Here is a 9,081-nt window from a genome sequence, read left to right on the forward strand (position 1 = left end):
CAAGGATAAAACCTGTTTTTGTTTTAATTTAATGAGTCTGTTAATTATATCTTCAAAAGGGGTGAGGGCTCACCACTTCTCCAAGCATTCCCCTCTTCAGATCCACCACGAGAGTTTGAAGCTTGATACTGAAGAAGCGTGCAGTTCGTACTCCCGATGTTGTATGCACTCCCGATACGTGTTTCCTTCATTGTAAAAACTACCAAATCAACAGTTAAAAGGATTTTGAGCTGATAGGTGTTACGGCCTTGGCAAGATCGATGGAGACAGCGATCTTTTAGCGTATACACCACCCAAATAGCTATGTGGAATTCTCATGTGGAGATTAAACGTTGTTTGAACTTTGGCCGAGGTCATTATTTACTTTTAATGATGTTTATATTGGTTTTGGGTCGTCCTTTTCGCATATGTCGTGGGAATGTGACTTGGAGAGACGGCCGTGATGGCGGGGAGGGGGTTGGAATTCTCACAAGCAGGGATTCAACCCGTGTCCTTATAAAAGGTCTTTGTCCGAGGTCACCGAGTCCGATCAGTGCAGCTGTGCAGCGATCGGTGCAGCCGTTTGTGCGGCACCCGGGAAAACAACATCGTCACAATGAAAACATCGTCACAATGAGCGTTATGCGAACGCGAATGTTATGCGGAGTCCAAACCTGAGAATGCTGGAGACCAAAGCTGAAATTGGAAAAATTAAATAGCCTATTTTACTCCTGGGGTTCCCAGGATTACCCACCCAAAATATCGTTGCGATCGGTTCAGCTGTTTTTGTGGTACCTTCGAACAGACAGACGGACAGACATTTGGTGAATTATAGTAAGATATATAATTTTGTAGTAAAGTTTTAAACCATATATAATTTTGTATTAAAGTATTAAACCAAATATAATTTTGTATTAAAGTTTTAATGTCCAGTATATATAATTTTGAAGTAAAGTTTTAATCAATATATATAATTTTGTATTAAAGTTTTCATCTACATATAATTTTGTATTAAAGTTTTCATCTATACATAATTTTGTAGTAAGGTTTTAAACTATATATGATTTTGTAGTAAAGTTTTAAACTACGTATATATAATTTTGTAGTAAAGTTTTAAACTACGTATATATAATTTTGTAGTAAAGTTTTAATCAATATATATAATTTTGTATTGAAGTTTTCATCGATATATAATTTTGTAGTAAAGTTTTAAACTATATATAATTTTGTAGTAAAGTTTTAAACTATATAAGTAGGAGAGATATGTTGCTTCTGGGACACCTCATTTTCCCATTGACTTACATGTTAATTTCCTCTCACTCTCATTGTCCATTAACACCTCTATTTCTCCCACCCTAATATTTACAAACCCTTTGGTCTTATAGACCTATGATCCCTTATGAACCTCTATTTCTCCCACCCTGTTCCCCACGAACCTTTTGACTATAGCACCTATCCACAATGTTGTTCATTAGACCACTCAAACATCGACCCTACGAATATTTGTTTATGTGTGGGAAATAATTTAATTCTCCTGCAACTCTCCTCACCGTCCAATATATTGACAAAGAAGATGTTTGAGTTTGGTTCTGTATTAAGATATTTTAACTGAGATAAGATAAAATGATAAACCTCCCTCAATGTTCTTGTCTGAGCGCCTCCCGCTCCACACACCATTTTTAAATTAAAGTATATATTTTCCTGACAACCATCAAAGTTTTCAGTCCACTCAAAAATATTTCCATCCTTTTTACCCAACTCACCGGTATTTAAATTAATTCTCTTATTTGTTTTGTGAACTTTTTTACCAGTTGCCTTTTCAATTATACCTATTTGATATTTTTCACATTCGTTATGTTTACCATTTATATACCAAGGTTGATTACACCTCCACTCTTTAGTCTGGTTGGTACTTGGTTCTATCATTTATATAATAGTAAAAAAGGCGGCGGTAGCCCGTTAAAATCCCTAACCCCATTATCTTATCACTTATATATATATACACAAAGAATTAAGTTAAGCACCCCCCCCGTTTTTTTACAACCTCGCACATTACAAGTTTGTTGTCGTCAAAACAGTGTAATATACCCATGATATTGCTATATTTTCTGGAGAAGTGATATTATGGTCACATAAAAACATAACAATCATGCCGTTTTCAATATTTTATTCTGAATAATTTAAGGTGAAATTTTTTGGGAATTTTAGGCATATTTTCACCTCAATTTAAGTATGGAGCTATAGGTCCATCACGGACAGTGTGGATGACGTTTATGTTTTCTAACGTACAGTCATTGTTCTGAGAAGACCTCTAGCGATCTTTGCGTCAATAACGTGTGTAGGACCCACGTGATCGGATCACTGACTCAACCAATCACTTTTTTTCACTTTGATCACTCAATTTCATCAATGGATAATTGCTAATGTCATACCAATCATTATTTGATCTCGCATACCTTAGAATATATGCCAATGTATACATATACACAAAGAATATATATTAGGGGGTGCTTACCTTAATTCGTTGTGTAGGGGTGCTTAACTTAATTCTTTGTGTATATATATTACCACTTATATATCTTATCACTTATATATCTTATCACTTATATATCTTATATAACCATAAGGGAGGCTATCAATTCCATTTTCTAAAATAAACCTCTTATCATCAAAAGCCCCCAATGCTTTCTTATTCATCTCTTCTGTATATAATTGATGTTTATAACTTCTTATTCCATTAATCTTTCTAAACTCTTCTTTTTTTGTTGTTAAACAGTTATAATAATCCTTAAAGTTTATTGTCTCTTTAATAACATTTTTCTTTACACCTTTTAACTTCTTATCAGTCTTTTCAACGTTATTCACAATGTATTTATAAGCATATGCCTTAGACCTCAATCCAACAAATTCACTCATAACATTTCCTCCTAATTCATCCTTGAACTTTCCAATCACCTTTTTATTTTTAGAAGAGAACAACTCACTCCCTGGACTGTAATTACTTGTATCATAGATATTAATGTCCTTTTTCATGTCTGAATAAACATCATCAGTATTAATTTTCAAAATAAAACTATCTGTATCCATATAAAGTAGATTAACATCATTTTGATATTTCTTCCTCAAGTTATTGTAAAAGTAATCATACATCAAGGACTTTGATAAATCAAGTATTGAGGTACCAATGTAAATAGGTTTGTCCATTTCAATACTCTCTTTAACCAAATGGATCGCACAAAAGTTCTCAGTAAAGACTTCGGCTCTTATAAAACTCGGTCTATTAATTAATTTTGATGCTTGTTCCCAAGATGTTGATAGTCTGATATTTTGTCTTTTCCTCACATTCTCCATGGTCTTACCAAAGACCGCATTATTCATCAATTTATAAAAGTCTTTCTCAAAATCTGTTTTTGACTCTGTTCTTCTTTGTGTATTAAAATCAATGTACCCCTTTAACCAATGACTTTGATTGAACTTTAGAACCCGATGGATCTTCTCTACTCTTAGACCTTTTGATAAATATTGTCGCAAATTTCTTTGGTGTAGAACATAATTTTTCTTGTTATATAATGTAGTAAGTAATTTTTCTGTTGATTCACCTTTTACATCAAACGATTGTTGATAATCACTCAACCATTCTTTATTTGGAATTTCTTTCTCACAAGCAAATGGAAGATCTTTATGTTTATTATGAAGTTCTTCGGGATATTTAAAATCGACCTCAAAATAATAACCGACCTTTGAATCATCCAATTCTTTTTGTGTAGAGATACATACATCTTGTAAAACCTTTTTGTAGTCTTTTTCCTTTACCCATCTTAGTTTACCATAAGGAAGAGCTTGAGACATTTCCCAGCCATACAAGTTGTTTGCGTCATCATACATGAGATAGGAACTATCTTTCTTTGGATCATAATCTGGAAGATATTTGTTATTTGCTTTTGAATATCTTGATGAGCAGACTTGTGAAATTCCCCCTCTCTTTGCTCTCTCTATCATCAGGAGCATATCAACATCGGTTATCAAATCCAAATCTTGTTTAGTCATTTTCAACATAGCACTCCAAGCAAGACCCGGTGCTGTGAAATAATGAGCAGGATCCAAGCCATATCCAGAAAGACACACGGATCTAAATGCTTCGAATACATCTGCTAGAAGAAGGACATCAGTCTTGAGATAGAGATCATGATAATCACCCATATTATTGATATTGTAGAAGTCCCAAACTTTCTTAGCATGTTCATAATCATCATCTGAAACATTGCTATTATTTAGAATATTGTAAAAATCTTCTTTTGGAGGAAGTTTCTTTTCATCAAATCTTTTAAATGAATCCATATAGTCGTACGGGTAAATTCCCTTTTGTGTTAGGAGTTCCGTATCCTCATAATTACTCTCCAAACATGGGAATTTTTTCAAATTTTTAACTAGGTTAGCAAGAGGACTAGCCATGAATTTATATGTATCCAAGAATCGAATTCTTGTAGTTGGTCTTGTTGGAATGATCTTTGTAAAGGAGATGTATTTTTGATCTGTACTTGGAATAGCACTGATACTCCCAGGAGTCTTTGACAACTCTTTAATAAACAAGTGTGTATCATAATGAGCGTTGTTATGAAGAAAGACAGGAATGAAAGAGGGGAGTTTATAATTAATATTACAACTTTGATGTGCCGGTCCTCTATATTTACCAGTGAGATGACAATGATCTCTAACCTTTAGACCTTCACCAATTTTCTTCTCACAAATATGACAAACATTGTTTTTTCTAAATTCCCTTTTCTCTTCACTCGTCAAGTACATTGGTTTATTGGTTTCTCTCATTATCGTGGTTAATCGAACACAGTCTTTTTCTAGTCGTTTCACAAACTCCTCTGGGGCATTTGAGCCTCTATACTCCTTTAACTTGTTATATTCATCACCAACGGATGATTTGATATAATAACAAAATCCGCAAGGAGTATGTTTTTGATATTTATTTGTGTATGATTCTTTTGGATCTGGAGAAGCAGTATCAATTTTTTCTAAAATACTTTCAAAATCAGCATATATAACAAATGGATGTTTTATTGTTTTCTTTTCATCTTTGAATGAGATCTTTGAGCCTTCTTTAGACATTTTGATTACCGTTGATTTATGTTCTCCACAATACTTTGAGTGTTTATCCAATCTTTCTTGTGAATGGAAAAAGTTAAGACAACGTAAACAAATATATATTTTATTTGTTCTTTTACATACTTGTGGTTTTATTAATTTAGCAATATCTTTGATGTATGTGTAATGTGAATTTTTCTCTGAATTAAAATATAGAAGATTAATATGAGTTTGTTTACAATTGTCAGAAAGCTTTAAAACCTGAATGTTGCTTGTTTCTGTTAGACCATAAACATTAACTGATAAATTATTCATCTTTTCAAATTTAGGAATATCATTTAAAGTCATAGGAAACTTTAGATCTTTCGTATTTAATGTATTCTCATATTTTTTATAATGAGATACTCTTTCATCATGAAAATGTGGAGGATGTAAGTGTGCTAGAATAGACCAGAGAAAACATTTATTGTCTTTATTTTTGATATTGATAACTGCTTTTCTATTTTTGATAACACTGGGTAAATCAATGTAAGAAGAAGCTTTTAGAGGATCTGATTTAAGAATATGAATATCGATGTAAATAATTTTTCCTATATTGAATCCACTTCCTACGATTGAATTATCCACATCTTGCTCTTGTTTAATAAGTTCATCATAGACTCCTGATGTTTTAAAATCTTGATATGAAGATATAAAGTGTGGCTCAGTTCTCATGTATGGTGTATCTATAACTCCTTCATCCTTTGTCATTTCTAATTTTACCCCCATATAAAATTTAAGTGGTTTCATTTCTTTTAGTGTTTTTTCAATCAACGTTTGAACAGCGGGTTTAACTATTTCTACAGCATCAACTATAGACTTTGGTTGAGGAGGATGAAAGTTAAAGATTCGAATCCTGATATGTCCTTTGAAAGCACCATCAGTATTTTTAATAGTAAACAATTTTGACAAGTGTTTGTTAGTTTTAAGATGTATTTTGAAGCCTTTCTTGAGGATATCTTTATTACAGGTAGAGCAGTGCGTTGTTTCCTTTTGAATAGGAGATAGTAGGTGAAGTAGTTTAACCGTGTGTCTAACAGTATTAAGATGTTTTTTGTATTGTTTATATTCTTTTTCACAAACGTCGCAATACGTTGCTTTATTCATATTTATATAGGAAAATTATACTTAAAGTAAATCACTTTTTTTAATTATAAAATCATTATCATTATAAAATTCAAGAATAGAATCGTCATCTGAGACCATTATACTATCATCATAATCACTATCTGTGTCCATTATACTATCATCATAATCACTATCTGTGTCCATTATACTATCATCATAATCACTATCTGTGTCCATTATACTATCATCATAATCACTATCTGTGTCCATTATACTATCATCATAATCACTATCTGAGTCCATTATACTATCACCTAAACTGCTGTAATGACTCATATTTAGTTATCAAGAAAAATATTTCCATCAATATCAATATATTTTTTTTCATTAACAGATTCAATCTCTACATTTTTAATATCAAAGGTTATCTTTAAATAATCTCTAACTATCATGGAACGAAATAACATTTCTCCAGAAATATTAACATCATTCATTTTACTTAGATCTACATCCTTTGGGTTATTAAAGAATATACAAATGTTTCCTCTAGAGCTGTTGATAGTCTTATCATTCTTTTTCAAAATATCATGATCAATTACACTTTCAAGCTTTGAATAAATCGCTAGGAGTAGTGGGGAAACTTTCGTTAGGTTTACTTTAATGGATGTCTTTCCAATCATAGTTAGAGCTCTTCATTTAAATGAAATAGACGAACTCATGTTGTTTTCCATAACTGGTTTTATCCAAAAATTCCCATATTTATCTTTGTTTAATTTAACATCTTTAACATATTTTTCTATATCTTCCACTGACGTAGAGATTGATTGAAATTTGTCTTTTGTGTCTTGAAACATTATATTTATTAGGTAATAAACTTGTACTTTAGTTTAAGAAAAGATTTCCTATATAAATATGAAAAATCATAAACTAGAGTTAAAATTTCCTGCCTTTCATTATGGTAAATTAAACAAAGAGAAATATATGGAAGAAAAAGATTTTGAAGGGCCTTTAGAATTTCCAGACTCACCATATGATCAATTTGAGAAATGTCCGGCTTGTGATAGAAACGGACTTAATAATGAGGATTCATATAAACAATGTATTTTCTGTGATTATCTTCAAATTAATGATAATAAAAAAAATAAAAATATATATAACAATTCAAAATTAGAGCCAAAAATGAAATACTTTACAATATTAATAAGAGGAATGAATATTAAGTATTATGGTGATAAAACCCCATTTCTTTCAAGGGAAGATAATATTTATATTGAGAAAATGTATAAGGGTTTAATGATATTTATTATTCAAAGTGGTTTTAATGGAAATGTTAATACAAGATATTATATAAATAAAATAATGGATTATTATAAAATTAAACCTGAACTCAGGTTAAGATATAAAGTTTCTAAAATAGCTCAAAAAAAGTTAGATGACTTGTTTTCCAAATATATAAATGAATGATTTTTTACCCGTTTGGGAAAATAAGATAAAATTTAATAACCATAAAAACATTCCAAATTCATTGAGATGTCTAATAGTTGGTTCAAGTGGATGTGGAAAAACCTGTTTACTTTTAAAGATGCTCCTTACCCCAAACTTTTTGGATTATAATAATTTAATAATTTTTACAAAGTCAAGTTTTCAACCTGAGTATCAACTACTATCACAAGGTTTTAATGCGGGTCTTAAAAAGGAAGACATTATCGGTTTATTTAAACTTCAAAACAAACTAAATGATTATAACATTGAGGATATAATACAACTATTTTGTGATACACAGAAATCAAAATCGAAACCCATTACTTGTATTCTCAGTGATAATACGGATGATATACCTTCACCTCAAGATTTAGATAAATCAAAAAAGAACCTCGTTATCTTTGATGATTGTGTTAATGAGAGAAACCAAACAGTAATGGATAGCTACTATACAAGAGGGAGACATTCTTCTTGTAATTGTATTTATCTTAGTCAGTCATATTTTCAACTCCCCCGGCGCTCAATAAGAAACAATGCTAATACTTTTATTTTATTTAAGTTAAATTCAATAGATGTAAATAATTTTTGGAGAGATAATTGTTCTACATTATGTAGTAAGAAGGAATTTGAAAATTATATGAAACACGATTGGAAAATATAAATATACACAAAGAATTAAGTTAAGCACCCCCCCCCGTTTTTTTACAACCTCGCACATTACAAGTTTGTTGTCGTCAAAACAGTGTAATATACCCATGATATTGCTATATTTTCTGGAGAAGTGATATTATGGTCACATAAAAACATAACAATCATGCCGTTTTCAATATTTTATTCTGAATAATTTAAGGTGAAAATTTTTGGGAATTTTAGGCATATTTTCACCTCAATTTAAGTATGGAGCTATAGGTCCATCACGGACAGTGTGGATGACGTTTATGTTTTCTAACGTACAGTCATTGTTCTGAGAAGACCTCTAGCGATCTTTGCGTCAATAACGTGTGTAGGACCCACGTGATCGGATCACTGACTCAACCCTACGTCTCATAGACCCTGTAAGCCGTCGTATGCGTTGCTGTGGCAGGTTGTTCCATTCCCGATGTAATGCACGTTCCAATTCATCCAGATTGGCTATTGGAGGGACCATCTTCGCAATTTGTCGTCCCAACATGTCCCAAACGTGCTCGAGGGGGTTCAGGTCAGGACTGTACGCAGGCCAGGGGATGGTTGTCACAGCACCTTGCTCCAGCAAGGCTCGGACGCGTCTAGCACGGTGAGGCCTGGCGTTGTCATCCATGAAGATGGGTCTGCTGGCGAGGGTGTGGTCATCGAAGTGCGGGATTACGGTGGTATTCAGGATTTCCTCGGCATATCGCTCTCCGTTGAGGTTACCTCGCACAGTTATCAGGTCCAACTTAC

This window comes from Myxine glutinosa, chromosome 5 (assembly GCF_964187855.1).
Source record: "Myxine glutinosa chromosome 5, kmMyxGlut1.1, whole genome shotgun sequence".
In the NCBI taxonomy this organism is placed as follows: domain Eukaryota; kingdom Metazoa; phylum Chordata; class Myxini; order Myxiniformes; family Myxinidae; genus Myxine; species Myxine glutinosa.